This window comes from Desmodus rotundus, chromosome 2 (genome assembly GCF_022682495.2).
Source record: "Desmodus rotundus isolate HL8 chromosome 2, HLdesRot8A.1, whole genome shotgun sequence".
Classification (NCBI taxonomy): domain Eukaryota; kingdom Metazoa; phylum Chordata; class Mammalia; order Chiroptera; family Phyllostomidae; genus Desmodus; species Desmodus rotundus.
The window spans coordinates 148,961,551-148,973,651 of NC_071388.1; the positions used below are offsets into that span (position 1 = coordinate 148,961,551).

General features: G+C 44.0%; 1 protein-coding gene across 8 annotated transcripts in view; it reads right to left on the minus strand.

Annotated features, from left to right (window-relative positions):
• RBMS1 (RNA binding motif single stranded interacting protein 1) overlaps positions 1-12,101 on the minus strand; it is a 206,322-nt gene that overhangs the window by 13,687 nt on the left and 180,534 nt on the right. The gene's annotated exons all lie outside the window — the stretch shown is intronic.

The following is a 12,101-nucleotide window of genomic DNA, read 5'->3' on the forward strand; positions in this document are numbered from 1 at the left end:
AAATAATGAGAGACCAACATTGTATGTGTATGTGAATGACAAAATGTAACTGAATTTCTTTTCTAATAGGAGCAGTGTGAGTGCTATAAGGGAACTGATAGTACTTCAAGGCAAGTTTACTCAGACCCTTATATTAATGAGTGAAGAATGTATCAACCATTCTTTTCAAATCAGAGTGTAATGACAACATTTAAAGATCTGTTCTGAGGAAGCACAGGGCTCTTCTGATGCACTCCTACCACCTAAGTGAAGATACGCTTTCCTTTACCCTGGGCCCTCTGCAATTCCACCCCTATAAACCTCCCAGTGCAAATAAGGTCATGTTGTCCTCTCCTCCCCCCACCTTAAAAACGCTCCCATAGCTTCCCATATAATTTCTTAGAAAGGCCTTCGCTTCCCCAGAAGAACACAAATCCCGCTGTACACCCCTTGCACGCATTTTTACTCAGAGCATTTGTAACAACCAGTGAGTGTGCTGACTGGCTTGGTGTCTGTTTCCCCTCTAGAGTGCAAGATCCACGGGCAGTGACATCTGTTTTGTTCGTCGCTGTATCCCCAGTGCCTAAGGGTCTGACGTGTTGTAGGCGCTCATTACATCTTGGTTCAATGAATGAATGAATCAAATAGGTCTCCTTTGCTTATTTTTGGGATACAGCATTGAAGATAGCTGTTGTAAAGCTGAAAACAAGTGAACACCCTATTTAAAGGTTTTTCTGTGCCCTAATCATCCACTTAGTGTTGCATCGTAAGATGGTCCAAAGAACAACTCAAGAAATAGGCAAGCAGAAGACGCAGACACTCCCTCAGGGATACATACACATTATCTGTTTTTTTAAAAAAAAGGAGAGAGAGAGATATAGAGATAGAGATGAACGCAGACCAGGCCACCCATGACTTTTTTTTGCCTTTCTATAATGGAAACAGCAGTGTATTTCTGAAAATGGTGCATGTTTCTGTATGATTCTAGTTAGCGCAATAAAGGCAATCACACCTTCCTGTCTGGTTCTCATTCCGTCCTTTGTCTACTACAGAACTGTGATTACTACTTTCAAGTTCTATTTCAAAGTTAAATAACCATGAAGAGAAAAATATTACTTGTGGAAAATTTACTCCTTTCTCCTTTGCCTTTTATTATCCTAATTGATCTCTTATTTTATATCACTATTACCCACCCACTAATGACAGGGTGAAAGCAACAGTGTCTCTCAACACTTCTCTGACAAAATACAAAGCACAACATAAATTCCAACCGCAAATCCTCCTGTCTTTCTGTCAAGCCCTTTGACTCTCCTCTCCTCTTCCAGGCGGGACCCCCTCCAGAGGGCAGAGGGACTGGTGGGGGGAGGGTGGGGAAGTGCACTTCTGAAAGACAATTGTGATGTGAGTACCTGGAGGTGAGAATATGGGAGCCTCAGCCCTCCCTTTCACAAAGGGGTCCTTTGTTTTCCTTTAAACTCCAGCCTCACCCCACACCCTACCGGTTTACCTGAACAAGGAAATTCCATTTAAGGCAAAATGGGTGTGCCAGAAAATGGACTAGGGCCAAATCCTAGACAGTGGATGAGCTACTCTTTTTGTCTTTTCAAAAAAAAAAAAAAGGTACTGGCTTATGGAAATTTCTACCCTTACCAACAGTCATGGAAGGAAAGTGAATAGAAGCAATGAAGCCAGAGAGCTTCCTAATCACTGATGATGCTTTTAATTCTACGCCTGGGCCATTTAGGGACAGATGGAAACTAGGTCCAAGAGAATACAGACCTCAAAGCAAAGGAGAGGATAAAAAAAGCAAACCCTACTGAGAGTAAGGAAAGAATCCGTGGGCTATGACCTTGGATGTCTCACCTTGACTTCTAAGAATAAATCAAGAACTCAGACAAAAGGAAGCAAGATCTCACTCTCCACCAATCAAGAAAGGTCCTTATGGCAATAAATGTTTTCTCCAAATGACATCTGAGGTTTCAGGATTCTGCCTTCCCATAACTTCATAGGGCAAGAGACAGATAAATTCTGTGGTGCTGGCACTTTGTGCAACTTCATCTTAAGGAAATGTTTTTATCTGGAGGCATTATAAAGACTAGCTCGTGGACTGAAATTTAACTTAAAATAATAAAAAAAAAGGGAAAAGGGTGTTTACTTGCAGGTAGGTGTGAATGAAAGCAGTTGGTAGCAATCCCTGGCAGGGCAGAAATGCCACCTTTGTTGAAAGGGCAAGTGTCCCTACCTAAGGTAAGGTGCTTCCAACACATCTCCATTTACCTAGAGTACTCCCTGTCAAAGAAAAACAATCTCAGGTGACAACAGAGTCCGCTGAAAACATATAGGAGTGCGATGTATTCGATGGGAAGCAGTATCACATCAAAGTCTAACCGCTTTGCTCTACTACCAGTCCCTTTGACCTTTTTAGCAGTTGAAATTTTGAGTGTCTACTAAGTGTAAGGTATAGTGTTAAGAATTAGGGATACACTGGTGGATAAAACAGGCTTGTAATCCAATGGGGGTGAGAGTGTACCCAATCTTATGGAAACCCACTTAATCATTTATGGGACAGGGCACTGTTTTTAGAGATGTTTAATAGAAATGCCGCCCAGAAGCAAAATACTTCTGACACAGGAACAGCTCTATTTTACAGCTGCTGCTCCGTGTACTTGGATGACATTATAAGGAACAGTTTAACCCTGTAAGTTCTTAATACCTTATTCATTACATAGATTGTACCATGTGCTCCAGGAGAGCAAATATGAGGAAATTTCTTTAAGATACATGCTCCCATAAAGCTGAACAAGGGTTAGATGATTTCAATTATATTTTTGAATCAAAACACAAATACATACCCAGATCGATCATGGCCCACTTGTTTTTAAGTGTGTGCAAGCTTGTTACAGAATGAGATTCTTATTTGACTGGCATATCCTGTGGCTTATTCCAAATCAGGGAATAGTCTAGTTTGCATTTTGGAGCCTAATACATAGGTTCCAGGTGAAAGAGTGGGAGATGCTATGTGATGTTGACTGTTCTACAGACCAGTCCTCACGTGGCCTCCCTGACTGTTCTTTTTGGAACATGTTGAGGGCTGGCCTGCAGAAAAGGAAGTGCCATGAATGCTAGCAGTATGACTATACTCAACAGCTAAGTTTGGGTATATCAAGTTTAAAAAATTAGTATGAACCGTATGGCCACTTTTCTAGGTGAGCAATTCTGTTCCTTATTGCACAAAACAATAATTGCAAAAAGTTCTACCAAATGACTTATGATTTAAGATATACTTCTGGGTTAAAGTGATATAAACATTATATAAAGTTACCCCAATTGATTTATTTTACCAAATATGCAGAGTATTCTAAGCTGAATTTCCCTTTTATTAATCAGTCTTTGGGGTTTGTAAAGGAAGTGCCTCAGATTTTACTCCAATCAACATTCTGTAAAATGCGGTGTCATAGACAGAAGGTTCTCTATCTGTTGTGGAAAACTAGCCCACTCCATGACCGCATCAGCTGTCTTTCGGAGAAAGTTGCCTACTTTCAAAATTCCTCAACTAACAACATGCAAGTAAATATCTGGAGCTCTTCCTTTACAAATTTCAACCCAAGGATCCAAAAAATTTCTTCTTCTTCTTGGTAAGATATTTCAGGTCAGATTCTCTTCTTATCCAAGACAGAAAAGTTATTTTCTTGTTCATCACAACCAACAGGAACACGCACCTCCAAAAGCATAACAACTGTTGTATTCCCTTCACAGGCAATGCCCCAAATGCAAACACTGCTCTGACCTTCTTCAGCACGTCCTAAGAGCCACCGAGAGTAACTGCATCACTGGATTCTCCGTACGACCTCAACAGGGCTTTGCAAGTGGGATGATCTTTTACAAAATGCCTGACTTGGTGGCACTGACCACACCTCCCCTAAGGGAACGTGGGCCGTCCATCCGGGTGATCCCCATGATGACTCACTGCACATCTCAGGCACATAGTCTGCTTCTCTATCTCCTAAAGTTCCAACGTTACAGTGATTTATGCTCAAATGTCTCCCCTGGACACCCACACTACGAATCGCTTCTAGAATGCCCACTTTGACGAAGCTTATGATCTGACCTAGAAGTTCTCCTCACACATCTAATCAAGGGGCTCAGGAGACTCAGGCTCTCTGTCGGACCTTTTCCTCACTCTGTTCTAACGGCTGGAGAAATTGCTACTTCTAAACTCCCATTTTTCTAGTTATGTAGTATTTTATCCCAATCAACATTCTATAAAAGGTAAACGGCCCTTGATAGAAGCTTTCCCTTCAGTTGTGGAAAACTAGTCCACTCAGCAACTGTAATTAGCTTTCTTTTTGATAATGTCATGTACTCTCAAAAATTCCTCAACTAACAACATGCAAGGAAACATCTGAGGGTCTGGTTTTAAAAAACTCAACCTAAGGATTCCATAGAAATCATCTTTTTTTTTTTTTTTTTGGTGTGTGTGCACAAATGACGTCCCCTTCCTGTTTTAGTCCCTTAGTTTCTAACTGAACCCTGCGTCCCGTTCAACCAGAACTCAAGAGCTCCAGATTCTCTGCAGACGCCTGTCCTTCCACAGGCCCTGGGTGGGTTTCCCTCTGCCTTCCCGACCCTGACGCAGTGGCCCCATCTCCCACTCAGCTGGCCCTGTCAGTAAGACGATGCTTGTTTAACATTGTTAACGTCAGGTTAAGTAAAAAATAAAAATGCAATCCTTTCTTTACGCTAACATAAATACTTTGCTAGTCTATGTTTCTAAGTCTGTATTTGTTTTTTCATGTTTGCAACATTAGGTCCTCTTCTTCTACTATTTACATGATGGGCCTTTGCCTCCCTTTTTAATAGAATCATTTAAAAAAAATTGTTACATGATGTTCTATTCGAAAAGGGATCACAATCACATATAGTTCCCTTAATCACATATAGCTGTAACACTGCGTGAACATCTGTGTGCGTGTATTAATAGTATCTCCCCAATCTCAGTGCTAGCAGCTGTACTGGCGGTCAGATTATACAGTGGCCAACATACTACCTCTAGATTCGTCTCCCTTTGAAAGTTAGCTTTGCCATTTATTAGCTACTGACTCTGGGCAAGCTATTTAACATGTCTGGTTTCGTAACGTGGGAAATGGGGAAAGTAATAGTACTTACTTCAGAAGACTTACGATTAACATGCAAAGTGCTAGGACAGCTCAATGAATATTAGCTATTATTATTACTATGGTAACAGGAGGAGCTCACATTTTAATTATGGTTCCTCCTCTTGCCTTTGAATTATTAAGTTCTGAGGAGAGGGACTTGTGTTCAGAAGTTATAAACATTGCTAGGAACTGGCCTGTTTTCCATGATCTCTGACTCTGTGGGATTTAACAAGCTGGCGATGGCAGGAGAAATGTTCAGGTTGTAGTTAACGATGAAGTTACTGGCGACTGCCTTTTACAAAACTGTTTCATAGTAACACCTACATTCCCCACCCAAGATCCTCATGCTTTAATGAAATTTTTCTCCATTACTTATCATCCCTCCCTGGGAGAACCTGACGGTGAAAAGATGTGAAACCTGTTCGCAGAGTCTGCTGTAGCCTGGATGTGATCGAAGGCAGTAACAAGGACTAGAAGGCAGCCCCATTGTAAGCCTGGTGTGCCACTCAAAGTGTCTTTAGCTAAAGCACTGGCATCTGGCCAGTTGTGGTCCCCTGTCACATTCTAAAAACCAGACTTTCCCTCCTTGGTGGAGAATGAGTTTGAACTTGAGATCTGTAAGAAAGCTCCAAGCCCACGGGCCGCCCGGGACTGCTACAGCACTGCGGCCTGGGTGACAATGCCTGCGCCTGAGAGTGCAGCCCTCGGGGAGGACGTCTCTGCAACACGTGCAGGGAAGCTGCACTCCCCTGCGCACACAGGTGACGGGTGAGGGAGACGCGAGCAGGCCCGAGCCCCACAGGTATGATCGCATCGTCGGGAGAGCACCGCTCACGTCTCGCAAGTACTTCTTTGCCCTACAGCTGCCAAAACTTTCTTTTTTTACAGAGTAACAATGCCTAAGACGAGCATTCAGGGGGAAAACGGGCAATAAAAACTCTTGAAAGATGTCTAGTCTTTTTACTAGAGTCATAATTTTTCTTCTAAATGTTACACCTTTTTACCTCCTGGCCCAGGGTAACGCCCTAATAGTATCACCTTTATACACAGGGTTATGAAATGTGGTAAGAGCAGTTTTGAAGCCCTACTGGGCATAGACCCAAACGGAAAAGTCGAAGTAACACAGAAAAAAGATGTAAAACAAGCTAAGGTCTTTGGATGGGGGGAGTCGGCCAGCAGTCACATGCGCACCTCACTGGAGCTCCTCCTCCGCACTGACGAAGCTCTGGGCGATGGGACAGAGTCACACCCACACTCTGAGACTCTAACAAGCACTCACATATCCAGTGACTGGACACTTTTTCTTTTACCTTCTGCCTTTAGCAAACAGGAACTTGTTCAGACTCTGTTAATGTCATAGAAAGGTCCAGAAGGAGATGGGTGGTCACACTGACTCCTGCAGCACTGAAAACACGCGTGGCCTCTGTGTGTGTGTGTGTCTCCCACAGAAGCAAAACAACAGGATCAGGGCAGGCAGCTCTAGGAGAGTTCCAGCTAATGCGCCACGCACATCAGTCTCCTCAGAGAGCATACTTTCTTCTAGGAAGGTACTGGAGGAGTAGTTGTTAGACAAATCCCTGAATCATCGCCACGAATGACAATGTTTTTGCCTTGGGAATGTCTCCTAATTTGGACATCAGTTCTACCCAACTAGAACATCCCAATGCTTCTCTCCAACATTCACTTTGTGGGAAACTACCACATATTAATTTGGCTATCATAGAGTTTTTATCAAGTAAATGTTAAGTAGTTATTTTAAACCTCTACGGAAAGAACTCATTGGTTCTTTTACCCTGGTTAGGAACCTTCTAAGCAAATCTGACTTCCTGGAAACCAGTTGCACTCAATACCAAGATAAATCCAAAGGAAGGAACGTGCTTCGACATTTTCAGGAAAAAATGAGAGACTGGGTGAGGAAGGACAGAAGGAAAGGCCTTATGAACAATTATTTTTTAAAACAGAAACTGTACTGCACATTTAAAGAAGAATCTACTATAAAAAAGATAAAGCCTCTCTGAAAATATGGAAAGATTAGTCTCAAAGGCACTGATGTTTGAAAAGCAGTTTCAGAATACAGACGGCACTGACACCGTGATGTGGGTTTTTACAGAGCTGCAACCATACACCACATTCCGAAGCGTGCCCTGGGCCAGGTGGGGGATGTCTGGCACGGGGGGAAGGGAGACCCGACCACCTCACCCTGGGACAAAGAGGGTGTCGGCAGAAGGACGTGGCACATGAGCTGTGACAACTCACGTGCACAGTCGACCTCCTTCTGCGAAGCCAACTACAGACTTTCTTAAGAGTGTCCCAGTGAAGATGGGTTCACTGTTCAGTTTGTTAATTTTCATCAAGTGCCTTCTGGAAACTGTCTGACATGGGTTTCTTTTCTGTACTTGGCTCCAATGTCACAGGCAACTTTCCAGCCAGGCAAGAATCTGAGGACTCTGACAGAAACCCTCCTGGATAATTCTGCCTACGCTAGCTAAGCAACTTGCATCATTAAATAAACCATCCTCGGACTGTATTTATGAAATGTTATGTCTGCCTAGCAATGAGCCACATTATTTAAACATTAAAGTGGAGGCTCATTCAATTTACCTTTGCCTGACAGTATTTTTGTTTGCAGCTGGTTCTACTGAAAATCATCCTACGCACTCCATGGAGACAGTCACGTTAAGGAGCAGCCTCTCAGGTAATTGGAGGGAGAGAGTAGCACCTAATAAACAGACTGGTAGTCAAGCAGAATTTTCGTATCATGTATACAAAAAAAGGGGAAAAATCCAGAAGTTGAAAAGTGTTTCAAATTCTGTTGTGGGTTCTCAAATCCACTAGGGACTTGTTTTGGGGGAAAGTTGAGTTCCAAGTACCAGACTGTCCATTTCAAACACCTGCCCAAAGGGAGTTCAACCTCATTTACATGCAAAAAGGTACCCAAAAGGCTCTCAAAAGAGCCATGATTATTGTGATGAGCACCACATGAAAGATGCTCTCAGAACCCACGCGGTGACCTATACTGTTACAGGGCAATGCACAGGCTTTCAGGGCTGAGCACAGAACTGAAAACAAGACACAGCCCCTGCAGCCAGAGACTTGTATTCTAGGTGGGAACCAAGACTAACACACAGGAAAGGTGGTTTATTAAACATCAGAAAATGGCATGAAATTAATTCTGATTCATTACAAAGAGAATGGCTTGACTGCACAGTCCCCCCTGCCCGCCCATGATCTCAATGTAAGAGGAATCGTCTGTTTCTTGTGCCCCACCTGACGCTCAGCACAGCTTGGAAGAAACTATTTTCTACAGGTTGCAAGGTACAGAGAATCCTAGAATCATTTAGGTGTGGTTTGGAAATCCAGGTCTTTTTTTTCCTTGAATGGGTGGGATCGACAATCATAAAACCTTCTTATTCTTCTTCAAAAAAAACAAACCCCCAAAAAACAGTTAAATGACATGACCATGTTATCCTTTGGAGAAAAAAGGAAACTGTCCAAGCTCCGCCTGGGCACTCTGACATCTGTGTCGCTCAGGGAACTGGTAAAGCTTATCTCAGCCTGGTAACGACACCATCAAAAACAAACGTGTGCTCGGCTGTTCTCCCCCCTCAAACCGTGCTTGCTGCGCGCAGGGATAAGCTGAGAAAGTACACAAGTCGTAGGTGGGTAGATAAGCAGCCCTTCAAAGGACCGACGCTCTGGGGTGTGCAAAGGGTGTGCAAAGGGCGACACAGGGAAGGGAGGAAAACACGAGGGTCAGGTGGGCACGGGGGTTAATGCACGGCCCTGCAGGGCAGAGTTTACAGAAATTTTGGAGGGTAAGACATTCCCTTTTCTTTTCTTTCAATTCCGGTGTTGTTGAAGGAAGAAGAAAACGAACCTAACAAAAAAGGAAGCTCTTTCACAAGGCTGGCTTCCCTGGAATGGTTCACGTTCAGGTCGCAGAGCTTACGCTCCACACTTGTGCCTGTAGGCAGTTCAAGCTCACGCACAGTCATGCCAACTGTGTGCTGTGAGGTTTTACCGTTACAAGATGAATGCAGTCTGTGGTGTCGCATGTACTTACAGAAAGGTTTCCTATGAAGTGAGTGACACTCAACTGGATACAAAAAATTAAAGTGAATCCTTAATCACAATCATCAGCCATTCAGTTAAAGATGGAACTTTGGAGCTACAGCAGAATAAATACCGAACTTCTTACGCCAGTTAACTTCTAACTTACGCCAGTTAAACTTCTGGTTTGTGGTCAGCCATTAGCATGCTAGCTTGTGAACAGGTAGTATTGTCTTAGTGAATTGTGTAGTGAAATTTATACAAAACCAACAAATACCCACTGTTGCTTAGTATGGTCTAAATACTATGCTAGATATGAAAACAGAAAGATGAGCAAAGAGTTTCTGCCTTAGAAGACCCTACAGTTAAATGGACTGACACGTGAACACGTTCAATGCTGCGATACAGGTGGGTGTCCTCAGGGTGCCCTGCAAACAGAGGGTAACCCAACTGGAGCAGAGGAGGCCCGCCCAGGGGCATGCGAACCTTGAACTGTCTTGAAGGGCGAGGTGGGACAGCCGGATTAAAGGGCACCAAAGGGACCCGAGTAATTGGAAACCATGTAAGAACCGAAGCAGCATGGTGTGTTTGGAATGCCGTTTGTAGTTCAGTGTTGTTTGTAGTTCAATGTCGCAGGACAAACAGGGAGGCTGGGAGCAGAGGAGGCAGGATAGAGAATAAGTCAATGTCATTCGAGGAATCCCGGCCCCTTCTTCAGGGGTTAAGTGTGGGGAGCAGGGGCGGGACTTTCAGTAGTAAAGTGATGCAAGGGCCTATGATATTTTACCTAAGTCTCTCTGGCTGCAGTCAGGGACACCATCTGAGAGAGGAAGGGCGAGAGATAGTGCAGACAATCAGGAGGCCACTGGGATGGCCCAGGTGAGAGACAAGGGATTCAACTGGATGGTGGTAGGTGGGATGGAGGGGAGACGGTATATTCTGGCAATAATCAGGGAGAAAATGCAAGGACATGAAAGACTTGGTCTGTGAGAGACAATAAATGGAGGGGTTGGGGGAGCCCAGGAAATTCAGTCCTGGGTTTCTGCTTTGGGTGCCTAGGTGGACGCTGGTTACACTCACATAGGAAAGGAAAACAGGAAGCGGAGCAGGATCAGATGGGAAGGGGGACAATTCTGAAGTAGGCGAACACAAGGTGACCGAGGCCAGGCAGTCAGAAACTCGGGGAAAGCCGGGATGAAAGATGAATGTTTCAGAGTCACCTGATGTGAGTAGGAGTTGGAACCTTGAGAGAGGATGAAATCTAGCAGACTAATGAGCCAAAAATGGAATTCAGGGAGACACTAATAATTAAGGAGTAGATGGAAGAAAACAAGGTCATGGAAGACAGGAATTAACACAAAATGGGAAGAAACTAGAGACAGGTAAGACATCAGTCAGAGGAGGACACATTTTAAGGATGAGTGAGGGACCAGCAGTAGCAAACGCAGCAGGCGGAAAAGACAGGAAAGCCTCCAGATTTAATCACCAGGAAGTAAGTGTTCATTGTTCAATCTTGTTCCCTTTGGGTATGTGCACAAAAGTTGGAGTCCTAACTCAGTGCCTCAGAATGCGACCTTATTTAGACAAAGTCTTTACAGTAAAATTAGGTCACTAGGTTGGGCCCGAATCCAATGACTGGTGTCCTTATAAAAAAGTGACATGTGGACACAGAAACAGACAGGCATGGAGAGAGAATGGTGTGAGAGACAGAGGGAGAAGACAGCCAACTACAAGCCGAGGAGCAAGGTTGGAACAGGTCTCCCCTCACGGCCCTCAGAAGGAGCAGCCCCGCTGGCACCCTGATCTTAGATCTAGCCTCCGGAGCTCTGAGACCAGGCATTTCTACTGCTTACGCCAACCGGTCTGTGGCATTTGTCACGGCAGCCCTAGCAGACCAGGACAGTAAGCTGACCTCAAGGAATTCCAGCTGTACACTATGGGGGGAGTCAGATTCCACAAAGTTGAGGTATGAATGACGAGTGAGGAGGTGGACTACAATTCTATAAGGTTTATGTGAGAAGGGGCTAGAAAGTGCTTTGTTTAACTTAGTTTCAAGAGCAGAGACCTGAACAATCTCAAATACAAATGGACAGATTTTTCTAGGAAATTATTAAAGTATATTTGCATAGAAGTTCACAGTTTTGTGCTTTAAAAAATGTCTATTGTAGTTATGATCACAGTTTTTGTTCCTAGCAGTATTTATGCATTTTCTTCCATTTTTCCACTAATTAGTTTGCCAGAGATCTGTTACTAATTAAAAATAAAGGTTTTTGGTTTTGTTGGAAAAAAAAAAGCAGAAGACAAACTGAAATTAGAGGGAGGGGATAACTGGCAGAGCAAGGCCCTCACAGCACAGGACCAAGGCCACACCTTTGAACCCCTAGTCCTTGAGGCTTTAGGGGGGAGGTTCTCCTTGTTGGGAGGAAGCAGGAAGTTGATGATGGTGTTTCCACTCGGTGATTTCAATTTTACTCATCAAATAGGAAGTTATCCGCTTAGAGTGGAGGGTGGGGGTAGGGAAGGGACTGAGCAGGATGGTGAAAATTGAGAACTGCTTCTAGGGCAGGGTGAGGAAGCTGTTGAGGACCAGTGATGCTGAGGGTCTGGTCAAGCTGAGACAGCCTTTCCCTGCCTGGATGTAACAGGAGCAGTAAAGGTGAACTGCTGTGGGATTAATCCACATTCAGCATTCTGCCAAGCCTGTGTGACTAAGGGATGGAGTACAAGGAAACTGAGGATGCTGCTAAAGAAATGGTTTAGCATTTAAAAATGGAGAGCAAAGCCCTGGCCGGGTAGCTGAGCTGGTTAGAGCATCATCCCAATATACTAAGGTTGTGTACCCAATCTCTGGTGAGGGGCACAAACAAGAATGCATTGATAAGTGGAATAACAAATTGATATCTGTCTCTGTCTCTC